Genomic DNA, 16,473 nt, shown 5'->3' on the forward strand with positions numbered 1-16,473 from the left:
TCTGATATATCAAGTGGTGGATTTGGTGGAGAGCTATAGAGAATCTGGGACAAGTAGGAATGGATTGAACAGTCTTAAGCAAGTGGAAGTTTACAAGTTGCCAGACTGTGTCCTTTGTGATCATTCATGTATTTATTCATTCAGTCAGTCAATCACCAAATATCCATTGAAGTGCTGCTCTCTGTAACATGTGGCAAAATATGTCGTGTGGGAAATAAAGATGAGAGAGATCATGACCTTGAGCTAAAGGAGTTTATAGTGAGAAAGAGAGATGGCATAGAGAAATGAGTTGACGTGAAGGCACAATCATGTGTCAACATATAAAGCAATAGCGTGTATACGTTCAGAGGTAGGAGAGATTCCTTTCAGCTGGAGTGATCAAGAAAATACTCACTCATTCATATGCCCATTGGTTTATCACATATACATAGTCAGGTACTATGGTAAGCACTGAATACACAACAGTGAAGGAGAGGGTAAGCAGGCAGTTAAAATGCATTCATCTGATCACTCAAACAATATATATTGAGGGTCTACTGCATGACAAGCTTTGTTCCAGACTCTGGGGGTTGTTTGATGAATAGGCAAAGCACTTTCTCTCACAGAGCTTACATTCTAGTAGGGAAAATAATCAACAAGCAAGTAAATACATAATAATGCAATTTTAGATCATTAATGCTGCAAATAAAGTAAATTGGTTTAGCAGGGTAGATGATGAAAAGACATGGAAGGCTATTTTAGATTGGATGGCTAGGGAAAGGCTCTGGAAGGAAAAGATCTAACTGATGAGAGAAGTTGGCCACAGAAGACCCAGATGTCATGGGAAGTGCCAGTGAGAGGGAGGAGCGTGGGGATGTTGAGGAACAGATAGGCAGCCCAAGAGGTCACCATAAGGGAAGTAGTGGAGGGGAAGCTGGACAGTGGCTGGGGCTAGATCTTTTGGGCCCTGAGTCCATAGTCCAAGAACTTGGGAAGCTACTGGAAGATTTTAATCAGAATTGTGATGGGATCTGAGTTTAAGAGTTGGCTGGAATTGTTAAGAATGGAAGAAGCAGGAAAACTACTTAGCATGTTGAAGCCTTGAACTTGTGTAGTAATGGTGGATTCAGTGAGGAGTAATCAGGATTTGGGTAACTTTTTTAAATAGAGAGGATAAAGCTGGTGCATGGGATGTGAAGTGGGAGAAAAAGAGAGGAACCAAGAATAAATCGTATGGTTTTAGGCCTGAAGAACTTGTGGATTTTTGCACACTTGACTGATATCAGGAAGACCAGGAAGAAAATGGCTTGGGAGAGGAAATTAAGAACTCCGTTTGAGCATTATATTGGTTTCCTAGGGCTAATGTAACAAATTACTATGACCTTGGTAGATTAAAACAATAGAAATTTATTCTCTCACAGTTCTAGGAGCCAGAAGTCCAGGTGTCATCAGGGCCACGCTCCCTCTGGAGGCTCTAGGGGAGAATCCGTCCTTGCCTCTTTCAGCTTCTAGTGGCTCCGGACATTCCTTAGTTTGTAGCAACATGGCTCTAATCTCTGCCTCCATCTTTACATGGCCTTCTCTTTTGTGTCTGTGTCTTCTCCTGTTTCTTTTAAGGACATTTGTCATTAGATTTAGGGCCCACCTGGATAAACTAGGATGATTAATCTAGAGATCCCTAACTTAATTACACCGCTAAGACATTTTTTCCAAGTAAGTTAATGGTCATATTAACTTAATGCATGGCGTTAGGGTTAGGGCATGAACATATCATTTGGGGGCCACCAACTCAATCCCCTACTGGAATAGTAAGTCCAGAGGTCTTATAAAAGGTCTTCCTACCTAAAAAGGAGGCAGGAAGAAAATTAAGACAGCATTGTGGTCCTGGAAGCCACAGCATTTCAAGGCAGAAGTTGTGACCAACAGTGTCAGATGTTGCTGAGAAGTCCAGGAACATGAGAATAGTAGACTCATCACTGGGTGTGATAATATGGTGGCCTTTACATGTGTGGTGTCATTGGAATGGTGGGGCTGAAAGGCTTAGCAGCATGGATTACAGATAGAATATGCAGTAAAGTAGGAGAGAGTGCCAGAAAGGACGTCTCAATCAAGGAGTACAGCATGCTATGAGAGAAAACAGGAGCAGCCAAGATTTGGGTGGGGAGGGAGCAAGAAAACATTTCAGGAGAACTGACATCTGAATTGAGACCTGAAGGCTGAGTCCCATTTAGCCAGCAGCCAGTCCAAAAAAAAAAAAAAAATAGGAAGAGAGTTTTTTAGATATCTAGAATATAAGGAGCCACCAATAGGTTTTATGTAGGAGAAAGATATAAACAAATTCAAATTTCAGAAACATGACTCTGGCCGATGAGTAGTGAATGGATTAGTGACTAAAGGTAAGTAGCATAGGGTGTGTTGCTCCATTCCAAGCAATACCTGGTGGCAGCCTTTACTGAGAAAGAGGTGGTAAACAGGGGTGATATTAATAATACTGAGTAATCAGTGCTCTAGGGTCACTGGCCAATCAAAATGGATGCTAGCTCCAACAACTACTGTAAATGTACTGGCACAGGACCACAGAATATAATCTGCTTGTATACTTAGGAAGGACTGAATAGGTCCTAGAGCAATTGAGAGGTTATAGTTGACAAGATTTGTTTATGAATTGCCTTGTTACTTAGGAGCTCAGCAGGACAAGTAGGTCTGCCGAGAGGAGGTGGGCAAAGTTTCAAGTTCAATTTGGGTCAAGCTGAATTCAAGGAGTGGTCCAGGCTAGGTGTGGTGGCTCTTGCCTGTAATCCCAGCACTTTGGGAGGCCAAAGCAGACAGATCACTTGAGCCTAGCGTTGGCAACATGGCAAAATCCCATCTTTACAAAAAATTTAAAAATTAGCTGGGTGTCATGGCACACGATTGTAGTCCTAGTTACTTGGGAAGCTGAGGTGAGAGGATCACCAGAGCTTGGGAGGTCCAGGCTGCAGTGAGCCATGATTGCACCACTGCACTCCAGAAGCCTGGGCAACAGAGTGAGACCCTGTCTCAAAAAAGGGAGTGTTCCAGACCTGTAAGTGCAAATATCCACTAGGCCTTCGAGAGGGCTGGGCTGGCAATATGGTTTTGGGCATCATCAGCATGTGGACAGGTAATGAAAGCCAGGAGAGGGAATGAGTGCACCAGAGGAAAGCCACAGAGTCAGGAGTAAAGAAGGCCAGGGATAGAAACACCAGCCCTTGATGCATGAGCAGAGGAAGAAGAGGCTTCAAAGAAGTGAGAAAAGGAGGGCAGAGAAGAAGGACAGAAGCCAGGAGAACTCAATGTCAAAGAAGCAAATGGAAAAAGTGTGTCAGGAAGAAGGAAATGGTCAAAGGAGTCTTGTGCCACAAAGAGATCTAGAAAGAGAAGGAAGGAAAGATTCTTTGGGTGGAGCAGCAACAACATCATTGATGAGTTTGGCAAGAGCAGTTTCAGTGTGATGGTGGAGGTAGAGGACAGACAGCAAGGAGGTGACAGGAAGAGGTAAGAATATAGAAACGGTGAAGTTGGAAGCTCTTTCAAGGTAAGAAGGGGATGGGAAATAAAGTGTTAGCTGGAAGGGAACGTGGAGCTGGGGAAGACCTGAGCATGTTGAAATGCTTCCTGTGCTCGTGGATTCCACATCTTTGTTTCATAAATTGGGAAGGCAGTCTGTGTCAGGCTCTCTGGTGGCTTTGGGATGGGAAAAACTCGAAAGAGAAGGACATATTGAATACCTAGGTGGAAAAGTGAATACTGAAGAGGCTGAAGATTCTGAGAAGCTGGGAGAGAGCAGGATAGCCCTTAGATCCGTATGAAGGAAACTGCCACATCCCTTGAAACTAAAAGGAAAAACAAAGGATGATTGCCAAGATAGATTTGAAGGTTATGTGGCAGAAGCTGATGGGGTTACTATCTTGTGTTTTATATTTTCATAGTCATTTGGAGGAGGAGTGAGACTAGGTGGATGAATCAGCCTTTGGCTCCCATCACTACAGAACTATTCTTGTCGAGGTCACCATGACCTCCAATGTTGCTGATGGTCCTCGTCTTATTAGCAGCATTGGATGCAATTGACAGTTCCTTAAAACACTGTCTTCTGTAGCTTTATCAGATATATTTCGTACATTACGTCAAATAATCTGGGCCCCACTTCTTACTCCAGCTACTGCTCTGGGGGAACTGTTACATATAGGGTTCAGCTAGCTTTGTCCATGCACAAGCTAACCATGTCTTCCTTCTCTTGCTTCCTGTCCTGGGGTTTCCAGGCCACCCCCTTCCTTAGCTACCTAGTGCTGGTGCAATGGGTCAATGAAAATGGGAGGTCAGGAGAGGAAGGGGAGAGGACGTGATGGCAGAGATGAATCTTCAACAGGGGAAGAATAACACAGGCTTCCTCTCACCTAGGCTTATCTAGCTACTGCCATTTAAAGTTGATATTATTCATCTCTTTCCAATAGAATAGAAGCTCCATGAGGGTAGGGATTTTTATGTCTTGTTCATTGCCCACCATCTAGAACTGTACCTTGCACATAGTATACTTTCAATAAATATTTGTTGAATGAATAAATGATAGAATTAATAATGTGATTTGTTTATGCAGCCATGAATATCATCAAAAGGGCAGTCTGGGTGGAAGAAACAGCTTAAGCAAAGGGCGGAAGACAAGCATTTTCAGGTTATGTGTCAAGGGCAAGGATTAGTTGTCCCATGTTGAATAATTTGCTTACAGAACTACTTTTTATTCAGAACTTTTGATACACTTCATTGTATAACAGTTCACTGTCTGAATGTTTTCAAACAAAAGCGAGTAGAATAAAACCTGGAGAAATTATATCTGGCACATACCAAGACTGTTGTCCAATGACCGAAAACAAAGATGGCAAGGCTTCTAAAACAACTCTTTCCACTTTCTGACTGAAAAGATAATATAGAATGAATAAATCGGACAAAGTAGCCTACTACTTAGAGAAGTGTATCTTTTACCTATAGCACCCAGATTAACTAATATTTCCCTAAACAACCAAACTTTTCCTCTCTTCATATTGCCTGTGCTAACAGTTTCTTAGGATACTAATTATTGGACTTTAATAAAGATAATATAAATTTTTTTAAAGGCAGTTGTTTTTAAAATAAAAGAGAAAATCCAAGCTTCTCTAACTTCTAAGCTATTTTCCAGAAGCCCCTAGTTGTGTTTATTTTTGCTCAGGGACTATCTCAGCTTCAGTGTGGTTCAGACGTACAAAGTCAGCTTACGTGCCCCGCAGAGCTACATTTATGTAATAAATGGAACACATTGCCTCCAGCTCCCTCACTGGATACAAGCAAGACTCTATGCACTGCTAGGCTGGGTGGCGCTCCTTGAGTTTGAGAACTTATTGGTCGTCTTGGAGGAGGACATGACTGCCTACTTGCATGGCGATGCCTCTGATGAAGGCAGTGCTTCCAAACTGCCCTCCCTCTTCCCTCATCCCTCCCTTTACATGATGCTTCCCTATCTAACTAGTAATAGATCAATTAATTCTTGAAGGTGCCTGAGGATATTGAACACGCCTCTCAAGGAGGGAAGTACATATGGGTGTTGACTAGAGTTCATTAATCCTAGGGCTAATCTGGTACCTTCCAATGGACACATTGGAGTGGAAGCTCCTGAGGCCTTCAGCAGCCTAGTTGAGTTAGAGGTTATAGAAAAAAGAAAATAACAAGGATGATGGATAAACTTTTAGCATTTCTGCAGTAGTAAGAAGGATATTGCATCATTTTTAGGGCATTTAACAGAAATTATTATAGCAGTAGCATATCTGTGTCCACCACACAAGTTCTTACGTACATTTAGTTCAAAAGGAACATTTATTGCACTTTAAAGTGCTTCTTGGCTGGCATGGTTCTCTTTACTTTCTCTAAGGCCCTAAAGAACACAAGGATCTTCTTTTTGCAATAAGGAATTGAGTGTATGGATCACTCAGTTTGAATGCCAATCTCAGTGAGTCAAACATCCAGCATTTCTGTTCCCCTGACCCCATATCTGGAAAATTGCCTCCATTATTCATTTAGTTTCTTTCTGTAGCTAGAGCATTTCTTTATATTTTCACTTGGTTATATAAATGACTTTGGAAGTATACAAGTAATTTTTCAAGGTAAACTGTCCATTTTTGTTGCAAAGGACCTTCCGGGGAAAGCACACAGCTCCCACTTCTTCCTGCCAGAGCTTTTTTAACAGGCAGCTCCAAGATCTTTATCATTTATGTCAACCTAATTTTGTTGATAGCTTTGGTTTGACTGAGAGATGGATACCTCACTTTTTCTGCTGTTCCATTCCTATACCCTACAAACTGAAGGCTTCTCTGAAACAATGAGATCTGCATAGTGTTTTGTTTATAATTCAAATGGACAAGTTGAAAATGTCATTGGTTACTCAGCTACTTATTGTTAGTTTTATTGTTAGGCATGGAGAAAAGGCATTTATATGGAATTTTTGTATAGAAAGAAATGAGAATGTCTTAGTTTTATGCACACACACACACGCACAGAAACACTCATGCTTATTTTAAAGTACTAATACCAGAGGTGATTTTAGGGTTCTTTAGTACGATCCATTTATTTTGCAAAGGGGAAACTGAATCCAACAGAACTTAATTAGTTGCCCAATACTATAGAACTAATTGGTCATAAAGTCAGAATTAGAACCTAGACCTCCTGAAAGTTTTTTTCCTTGCTATATAGTCTGAAATCTATGAACAGTGTAAATAGAAATCATGACCTCAGATGACATGAGGTTTACTAATTCATTGATTAGCCTTCTTATGAATGTATTGGATCAATAAAGACACAGATATTCCTTCCAATAATTGCTCCTTTCTGTCCATCTCTGCTTTTAGATGTATCTAAGTAAATGTCCTCTGCATCAATCAGATTGTGGCTCTCATTGTTTCTTGGGTAATAGTGCTACTAATATGCCTTGTTTAGAATGTAATATATATGATATCTGGAAAGACTTCTCTTATGGATTTTTTTGTAAGAAGAATAATGACTTTTTTATACAATAACAGTTAACCTGGCTCTGTTTTCAAACAAAACGACATATTAGTATCATTTCTAGTTAACCATATCATCCAAGTATTCAATTTTCTTTGCAGAATAGAGCACATTTACATCCATTTTGATCATATAAACAAAAACATAAGTAATTCTGAATGTAACCATGCTCAGATTTCCTCAGTCAGACAGAGAGCTGATAAGTGTTTAATGGCTGGGGAATAATAGGGAAGGAAAGGGAGGGAGACCGTCCTTAAAACTCGGATATAAACTAGAGGGAGAGAGAACAGGTGCCAAAAATATAAAGAAGAGTGCCTGGGTGCACAGAAACTATCATCCTTGTGCAAACATCAGGTTGGATTTATTTATTCAAAGTAGAAGTGCACATGTACCCTAAAACTTAAAGTATAATAATAATAATAAAGGAAAAAAAAGACAAAAAAAAAGAAAGTAGAAGAGAAGGGCCATTTTAATTCAGGGAATATCCTACTCTTCAGAAGATTCACCTCATGTCATAGAATACATGGGGATTATGAATTTAAAGATCATGGTAGCTCTTCTCTGATGATGTTAGTTTTGTTCATACTAGGCCATCTTTGTGATTGCTGGAAACTTTCCAGAAAATGTAGTATTTAGGAATTTCAGTAGGTCTTATCTGTATTCTCATGAAAGAGCAGATTATGGTTATTTCTTTAAGCATGTATGTTACATACTTTTAAAAATAAACCGGGGGATTTCCTGTTATGTAAAACATACATATTAAAAAAGGAGGGAACGTCGTGTCTCCAGTTAATGTTTTTCCACTCATACTTCTTGTAATTTTTTCCTAGTCATTTATTCCTTTATTTATATGTGGATTAATTCCAAACAAACTGCCTACCATAAAACTATGCCCTTCTTTAGAAACAAATTAAGTCTATATTCTACGAAAAACAAAACATATAATCAAAAACATAATAAAATGTAATAAACAAAAAAGACATATGGAGTGAAATTTTGGAACTAGATTTGGAGATAGTTATATCAAAAAATCTGACACATATTTCACCACGACTCCTTTTCTAACTTTGTAAATGAAGAGGTGTAGTCCACATATCATTAATTTTTCTGAAAGACATTTCTCATCCTAATGTTTTTATGTACCTTTTTGCTTTTCCCCCACAGGTCAAAGATGTTGATTCATTCATAGGGTGAGGCCCAGAAATCTGCATTTTTAAACAAGTACCCTGGACATTTCTAAAGCTGGCTAAAGTTTGAGAGACACTATCCAAGGGAAATTTCTCCGTAACTCTTTTTCTCAGAAGAAAAGTAAACTAAAAGTAAAAATAAGCAGTACCACTAAGTTTCAAGTGATCTTCTCCTAAAAGAAGAAAAGGCCTATATTCAGGCACAAGAAAAGTATATTCTCTTTTATCCATGCAGAAAACAGCTAGTGGTTGAAAATCAACACTTCAGACCTCTTGTCTACATAAAGCCAACTGCCCCTTTGTTTTACTGATGTCTTCAATGATTTTACTTAGATTTTTCTACGGCATTTACTGAATTAGCTAAGCAGACACAGATCCAGTCCTTTATGAATATGGTTTGGAGACTCTCTACTGAATCAGCACTCTTAGCTTCACCGACATAGTCTCTTGGTAGACCAGAAGGTGTATCTTATCTGGAAAGACTGCTATATCTACACCCACAAAAAGCATTATTTATCTGAACACTAAATTCTGACTTCCTTGCCATTTTAGGGAGCCACTTTAAAACATTTTCAGTATTTGCTATTTTGTAGCAGCAAATCCTTCAGAGGGAGGTCAAGTGATGGCCTTTATCTGTTCCCAGTGTCTTGCCCTTAGGTCCTCAGGGCACCCCCTGGACAGCAGCCTTAGGAACCAGGTACAAAGCACAAGCACTGCTGGTCCGCGTGATAAGGAATCACTTCCAGACTGGGCCTTCCCATGGGCTTCCCTGAGCTTCCTGGACTTAAATCATAGTCCTTCTTTTCCTCTCCCCTTTGGACTTGATAAACGCAGTCCCATTCATTTAATCTCCAACTTAGAAATCCGGAGAATGTGAGCCCTGGGATTAACTTTCAGACACCCTCGTCGATAACCTTGGCCACTTAGGTTGCTGCAGCCTGTCCCCAGGGAGACAGTTAGAATGGAACAATGACACAAACAACACCAACAATAACAACAGCAGCAGAAGCAGAAGCAACAATAGTAGAACGAGAAATAATTTATAACATGCTTACTACATGCCAGGCACTAAGTGCTTACCCATATTAACTCAGTTAATTCTTATAACAACCAGATGAGGTAGATTTTCTTATTATCCCCATTTTACAAATGAGCAAACAGAGGCACAAGCAGGTTAAGAAACCTCCCCAAGGTTAAACAGTGAGAAACAGCAAAGATTTGAACAGTGAGAAACAGCAAAGATTTGAAACAGCAAAGATTTGAACCTATTGTTCGGGAGTCCATGCTGTTACTCATTTCTTTATGCTGCCATAATCTAATATAAAATTGAATAACAATAAATGCACCTTATATTTGTATAGCTATACACACTAATTTACATGATCTTCATAAGAACTATGAAATGGCTGTGATTATCCCCATTTTTAAAATGATACTATAAAGGCATAAAATGCTGTATTTATGGTATGCAACCCTTTGGTGAACAACCCTATAAATATTTAATTACTTATATTGATGTTCTTCCTACGTCTAAGAAAAATGTTATTTCCATTCCCAAGATGTTAGTAGAGACGAAGATTTTTCAATTTGTCTCCTTGATTTTGTTGGATTATAGCATTAAAGTTATTTTTACAAAGCCATCTACGGTAACCCAGTAGAAAGGGTAAGCCTATTGGCTTAGGAAAACTGAATGGCATTCAGTTTCTTCAAAGAAATTTGGGACAGATGTGGGTTTTTTTTCTTCTTCTTCTTCAACAAATCCAGAAGATGAAAAATGTATTTTATTTCTTGTGAAATGCATTTTTCTGTTCATCTCAGTATGTGGGACTGTTGAAGTTTATAAGTTTGGCAGTGTTCTAACATGGCCATCCTGTTCTCCTTTAGCAACTTATTAAATGTATTTTTTTTAATGAAAACAGAACATAGTGGAAAACTTTTTTCATCTTTTGACATTTACTTGTTGGTTAGTGTTTTCTACCAACAAGATCTCAAACCAGTATGACAAAACATACACAACTCATTTCCAAAGGCATTGCAAATGATGGTGCCCGGCTCTTCTGTACAATGTTTTATTATTTATTTATTTATTTTATTATACTTTAAGTTCTGGGATACATGTGCAGAATGTGCAGGTTTGTTACATAGGTATACATGTGCCATGGTGGTTTGCTGCACCCATCATCTACATTAGGTTTTTCTCCTAATGCTATCCCTCACCTACTCCCCACCCCCGACAAACCCTAGTGTGTGATGTTCCCCTCCCTGTGTCCATGTGTTTTCATTGTTCAACTCCCATCTGAGAATCAGTGATGATTTTAGAGCTGTTAACTAATTCTTTTTAGGTCAATGTTGGTTTATTGGAAGGGAAAATTTTTCTCAAGGTTTCTTATACAACAATGCTACTAAATTGCAATGTGGATACTCCACGGGATTTTTAAAAAGTTTTAGTGTGGTCTTGCTTGGAGGCAGGTGGGCAGACAGAATGGCATTTTCCATTTCTTCCTGGATTTAGGACCCTAAGAGATTTTCCCAAGTCATTTTCTGGAACTCACGAAGCTCCCTTGGCCTGCTGACTCCACCATCAATGAAACCATGAGATTCTTCCCTGGTGTTCCAATCTCCTTTGATTTTTCAGGCCTAATTTAAGCTTTCATTTTCATATCCCAGCTTTGCCTTTACACTCAATATTTTAAAGAGCTTCAGAGTTGACCATAATTGTGTCCTAGTGCATGGAGAAGTTATTCCATTCTCTCCAAATTGTTATCCTGGATGATTGGATTTAACAACCTCTAGGAGGATTTGTGGAGGTTTTAGTTTGATTTCCCCGTGATCATTGATGGTATTTTTATTTTCATTTGCTAAGAAGCTTTCTGCAGTACAGGGAATAGCTCATCATGCCATTCCTATCTTTGGCTCATCTTAACTTCCTTCTTATTAAACATCCACCTTTAAATACTATGATCTAAGAATCATAATTATTCCTATACAATGTGCTAACCAAATCACAGCACAAGTGATAGATGTGATTTAATAGGTAGTGCATGCCATCACATGAAATTCAGTGTTAGATATAACCATATCTAATGCTGTCTTGTTCCTGTCTTGTAGTTCACCTATTAAACCTACTAGGCTGACAGAGCACAATCTTGGCGGAAGCATGGAAAGAGAAGAGAAAGAATTCTCCGTAGACATGCATGAACATTCATAGGATAGGGAAAAAAAAGGAGTTCTATAAGCACTTTTCTATATTCCCTAAACTGTAATAGGCTGAATTTTTTGTGCCCTTTATTTTCTGTTGGGTGCAGGAAAAAATAACTATTCTACAGATAGCTCACAGAAGAGTGGCCAACAACTACGGTTACATAGCCTGCTTTTACACAATTTTTTCCAGAACCCATAACTTGAATGAAAAGCTCTTTTTTTTTCTTTGCTCCACTTGTGATGAGAATAGTTTGTTTGACTCATACCAAACCAAATCAAGCATTTCTGTGGGCACAAAGAGGAATGTGGAGCAAAGAAAGATTTTCTTCCTAAAAAAGAATGTGTGCATGGAAAACAAAATTGCTTCAGATTTCACAACATCCTTTACCATTAAACACGGAAGGCGGTTTCGGGTCAGTCCAATTTCCTTTGCAGATATTTGACTTTAAAAATCACATATTCAACTTTTAAAAATGGATTTGTGTGAAAGGATATATAAAAAAAATCTCATGGTATATAAGTCATGATGAGTTTCAGCTTATGTTTAACCTCTGCCTCTTCATCTTTAAGAGATGCAAATTGCCTCCAGGCAATAGTGGAAATGTCTTGTATATCTTGTCCTGCTTCCTCCAAATCAGCCCCCAAAGACGTTTACATTAGGAACTCAGAGTGATGCTGAAATAAATGAGTTTCTTCAAAAGGCTGACTGCCCCCTATCTAGGAAATTAAAAATCACTGGAGAGATTTTTTTAAAAAAGGGCAATAACAGATAAGTACATAGTTCTTGCTTTCTCAGCCAGCCCTATTAATACTTTTTAGAATCTCAAATGACTGATCCTGTTAACTATGTGGCTAATTTTAAGAGGGAGAGTAAAACTTTTTCTAAATGACTCAAGTATCATACTCTCTCAGTTGTTCCAAGATCTCAGATTTGTGACTGTACTTATTCAAAGAATGTCATGCATTTGCTTTTCTCTTCAAGAATGTAACATTACAAATGTCTTTTAAATATGATTTGATGTGAAGCTACAATAATTCTTTGCATGCATTTGAGAACTACAGATTCTGGCAGTTGACTCAGAAGAGCTTCTCTGCTTCCTTAAAACAATGAAAACAATCTCACTTACCTTCTCCCAAGGCTGCTGTGAACACTAAAATTGCGAAAAATCAGATAACTGAGATATAGAGTGAGTTCTGGATGGTTCTCCGGGGCCCGTGGCCATGCTGAACCTGGCAACAACCTCTGGGAAGTGAGAACAACAGGTATCACCATGATTATTACAATTTTATAGACAAGGAAAGCAACTCAACATGGAGAAATGACTTGTCTAACATCACTGGGCAGAGTTAGTACCTGAAAGAACCAAGATGCAAGTGCAATGCCTTTGATTCTAACCTCCATGCCCTTTTAATAAGGTTCCATGAGATTCCTTTATAAACTGTAAAGTGCCCTATAAATAAGAGGTATTACATGATCAGACCCCTTTGACCTTACTCCTATCTGAGGAAAAGTCAGAGAAATATTGGAATGTTCCCATTCCTGACTCATCACTGGATTTTTCATAGGACAGTTCAGAGAGAACCAAAACAGAAATGGCAGTGAAATACCAGATATTTGGAGCAGAAAACTCAGCTCTGGGACAAAGGCTGGTCATCCGCTGAGAAAAGAGGCGATAATTTGGGAGCTGGAAGAGCAAGGTCACAAGAAGGAAAGATAGCTAAAGGAATGAGAGACACTGGGAGGAAAGGAAGGGTGGCCAAGCTGGTACATGGGCTGGTGCAGAAGAGTCTGACAGATGGCTTTCATCACTGAGTTCTTTTACATGATGGTTAGAATCCTTAAAGCGATGGCCTCCCAGGTGCTCTATCTGACCCCAGGTGTGCTGGGGGAGCCTGCACAGATCCCTTCTATCTCATCGCTGGCCTTCATGCTCTTTGTCACCAACCCTGGCACCTCTCTACCTGAGGGTCTTCTCTGGTGGGCAGAATCCACTCTGTCTAAGCATGGGTGGGTAGGAAGTGCCTGAGAATTAAAAACCCTCTCTTTCACTGGATGATGATGTGAGTTGGTGCATAAATACCCCAGCTCCCTCACCCATCAGGGCCGTAATGCTGAGCACATGCTCTCCATTGGCTTCCAGAGTTCCCTTTGGCATTAAGGTCCAGGTATTCACCATGGTCATGGTAGCCTGCTTGATAATGCTCCATGTTTTGGTTAAATTACCTCCCTGTCTGTTTTTTCTACTTCCCTTTTCCTGTTTCCTTCACCTCCCAAATAAACTACTTGCATTAGAGTCCTTGTTTCAAAGTCAATGTCTGGAGGAAGCTGAACAAGATGCACCTTGCAGAGAGAATCATGGTCATCTTGGGGAATAGCAACATCCTGCAGGGGCAGGACCAGGGACCAAGGGAACTAAAGAAAGGACCAGGAAGATGAAAAGTGTTCAGACCCATGAAGTCTCACCATAGCCAAGAAATTCATTGCAAGTTGTAGGTCAGAGCTGCTGATTGACAGCAGATTGGGCCCAGAAGACATTGATGACAGAGGCAGTTGAAGATCCATTGTCCGGTGAAGAGTCAGGAGCCACAGGCCAGGCAAGATACGCGAGGATGAGAGGCTCAGAACCTACAAGCAAATGCCACTGGCCCCTGGGGCTGAGGCCAGGAGTATTGAGGTGGGAGAAATTCACTGCTTATTAGAGCCAAACATGATCTTGGTCAGGATTTAATCCATCCTGTCCTGCAGATGAGGAACCGAGGTTAAGAGGGCAGATGTCCTACCAGAGGCCAATCGTACAACCATTTAGTTAAAGAACCAGGACTAGAATCTACCACTGGTACTTATCCACCACTCCATGCTATACTGAAAATGATCAAGTCAGAATTTTGATCCTCAGACTTAACACTTACTTGGAAAAAAGTACCTAGTCCTCTAAAAATGGAAAAATTCAAATTAAGTCTTCATTTCCTCTTGCGTTTGACATCCACATAGAAGGGCAGACTACATGGTCTAAAGCCTACCTGTTTTAGAGAGTGTGTATAATAACTCTTCATCACCGAATGGGAATGCTGCTGTGAGTTTTAATTACTATTCATTAAGGGCACAGATGTGGTCTGTTAAATAAAATGCTGTAAGTGAATTTCATGATAGTTTTACCAGATTATAAAGAACTTTCAAACACTCAAGAGCCCAACTATTTTGGTCCATACTAATGCTATATTGTTATTATTTATATTAAATATAATAGGCAATATTATAATAATAATGAATGCTATATTATACATCTGGTTTATCTTTAAATTCAAGTCAAAAAAATATTACTCTTGAAGAAAAAGAAGTATCTTATCAGGATAAGATCTAAAGCTTGTTTCAAAGACGAAGGCTACAAAGAATTGCCTCCTTGGAGAACTCCAAGGTAAAGATGTAGTAGTCTCATCAGTTTTGTCTCCTTGTAAACAGCTACAAATGTTTAGGGAAACATTGTACCTCTGAGGCACTTTGCTCTGATAAGCTTGGAATTCCCCTCGTATACTCTTTAAGTATTTTACTAAGGCTAGCTCTAGAGAAACAAGGATGGTCTTAGTAGAGCTAGTTTAGAGTGAATAACTGTGGCTGAATATGTACACTGTATACACACACACAGCCTGATAGAATTATTTGGAGTATTTAACATACTCTTTAATAATATTATACTTTGTATCTTTAATATCTGTATATTATGTGTTAAATAATAGTGTGTTTCTCTGTCTAGCTGAATACCTAGACATAAATAAATAGGCTAAGCAACCCAAAACTAGATCCCTGGAAACGGAAGACTGACTAATTTCAAAACATTAAATGTTGAAGATGGAAGGGACTTGTGAAGATCACTTAGTTCAACTCTTTATGACTAAGGAGACTCAGAGCAGAAGGAAAGGACTTGCAAAGGCCACCCAGTTCATCACTGTGAAGCCAAGTCTCCTGAATCTTAGTCCAGGTCACTTTCCCCAAGATCTGAAGGATGGCTCACTTGTCCTCAGGAACAACAGTGGGTTACTGGCTCCTTCATGGCCATAGCACCTCTCCTAGACTAAACACATCAAAATGTCACTTACATCAAAATCCTCTTGTCTTTTGAAAAGAGGTACAAGTTCCTCCATCCTTGTTGATACTACTCTGTGGAGATATTCAGGATCAAAATGAAACTTTGTCACATGGAAAGCTGAAACATTTGTAAAATTGTAGTAATGAAATGCAAGTGAAAGCGTTTTGCAAATTGTCCTTTACCCTTGTCAAGAGTTCCATTGAGTGGGATCTGAATGCTGTCACATCTTTTCAACCAATGGAGAGATAGTCTGATTCCATGCCCAGAAAGCAGTTCACCCATTTAATCTCATTCTCAAAGGGTTTTCTAAGTGCAGGACAGGGAGATCAAATAGCACTGTGGACTGTTGGGGTTGTTCTGTAAAATAAAGTAGTAGATAAACATCTTTCTCTGTTCACAAGGAGTGTACTACAGTCAGGGTAACCTTCAACACATGGAGGAGGCAGCCCCCTGAATAGCATAAATTCAGAACTCTGGGAAGATCCCATTCTATCTCTCTATATCCACAAACCTCTTGGCTGCCATCTAAGAGGCCACCATTTATATTTCATTTGTCCTAGTTATATATCCCTATTAATGCACAAATATCTTTGGTAAGAATGACCCAAGATACTAACATTTTCTCCCTTAAACTAAATAAAGCTTTGGAGCATGAGTTTTGATGGGAAAGGAAAAAGAAAGCAAACACAGGAGGACTCTGAGTGGTACTAGCAGATAAGGAGAAGGGAATATCACTCAGGGAGGGGAAATGGTCAGGGAAAGGCAGCGCTGGTGTGGACTCATGAAAGCTGTACTTTAGGTGATTTTATAGCATGTCAGGAGCATGTTCTAAGAGTTCTCCAAGCTTAATTCATGTAATCCTCCATCTTATGAAGTAGATGCTATTATAATTATCCCTATTAGAGATTAGGACATAGAGGGAGAGATATTAAGTAACCTGCCCAAGTTTACATAGCTGATAAATAGCAGATTTC

The 16,473-nt window shown here is 39.4% G+C and overlaps 1 protein-coding gene across 4 annotated transcripts in view; it reads left to right on the forward strand.

Moving 5' to 3' along the window:
- Positions 1–16,473, forward strand: part of LOC743191 (protein CASC2, isoforms 1/2) — a 165,019-nt gene that overhangs the window by 43,057 nt on the left and 105,489 nt on the right. For 2 of the 4 annotated variants that reach the window (XR_008537486.2, XM_003951763.6), the window contains one exon: positions 8,191–10,131. The exons of the other annotated variants lie outside the window; for them this stretch is intronic. The gene's annotated coding sequence lies outside the window, so the exon portion shown is untranslated. Of the gene's footprint in view, positions 1–8,190; positions 10,132–16,473 lie in introns of those variants that run through there. 4 annotated transcript variants of the gene reach the window in all.

Source organism: Pan troglodytes, chromosome 8 (assembly GCF_028858775.2).
Source record: "Pan troglodytes isolate AG18354 chromosome 8, NHGRI_mPanTro3-v2.0_pri, whole genome shotgun sequence".
NCBI lineage: Eukaryota > Metazoa > Chordata > Mammalia > Primates > Hominidae > Pan > Pan troglodytes.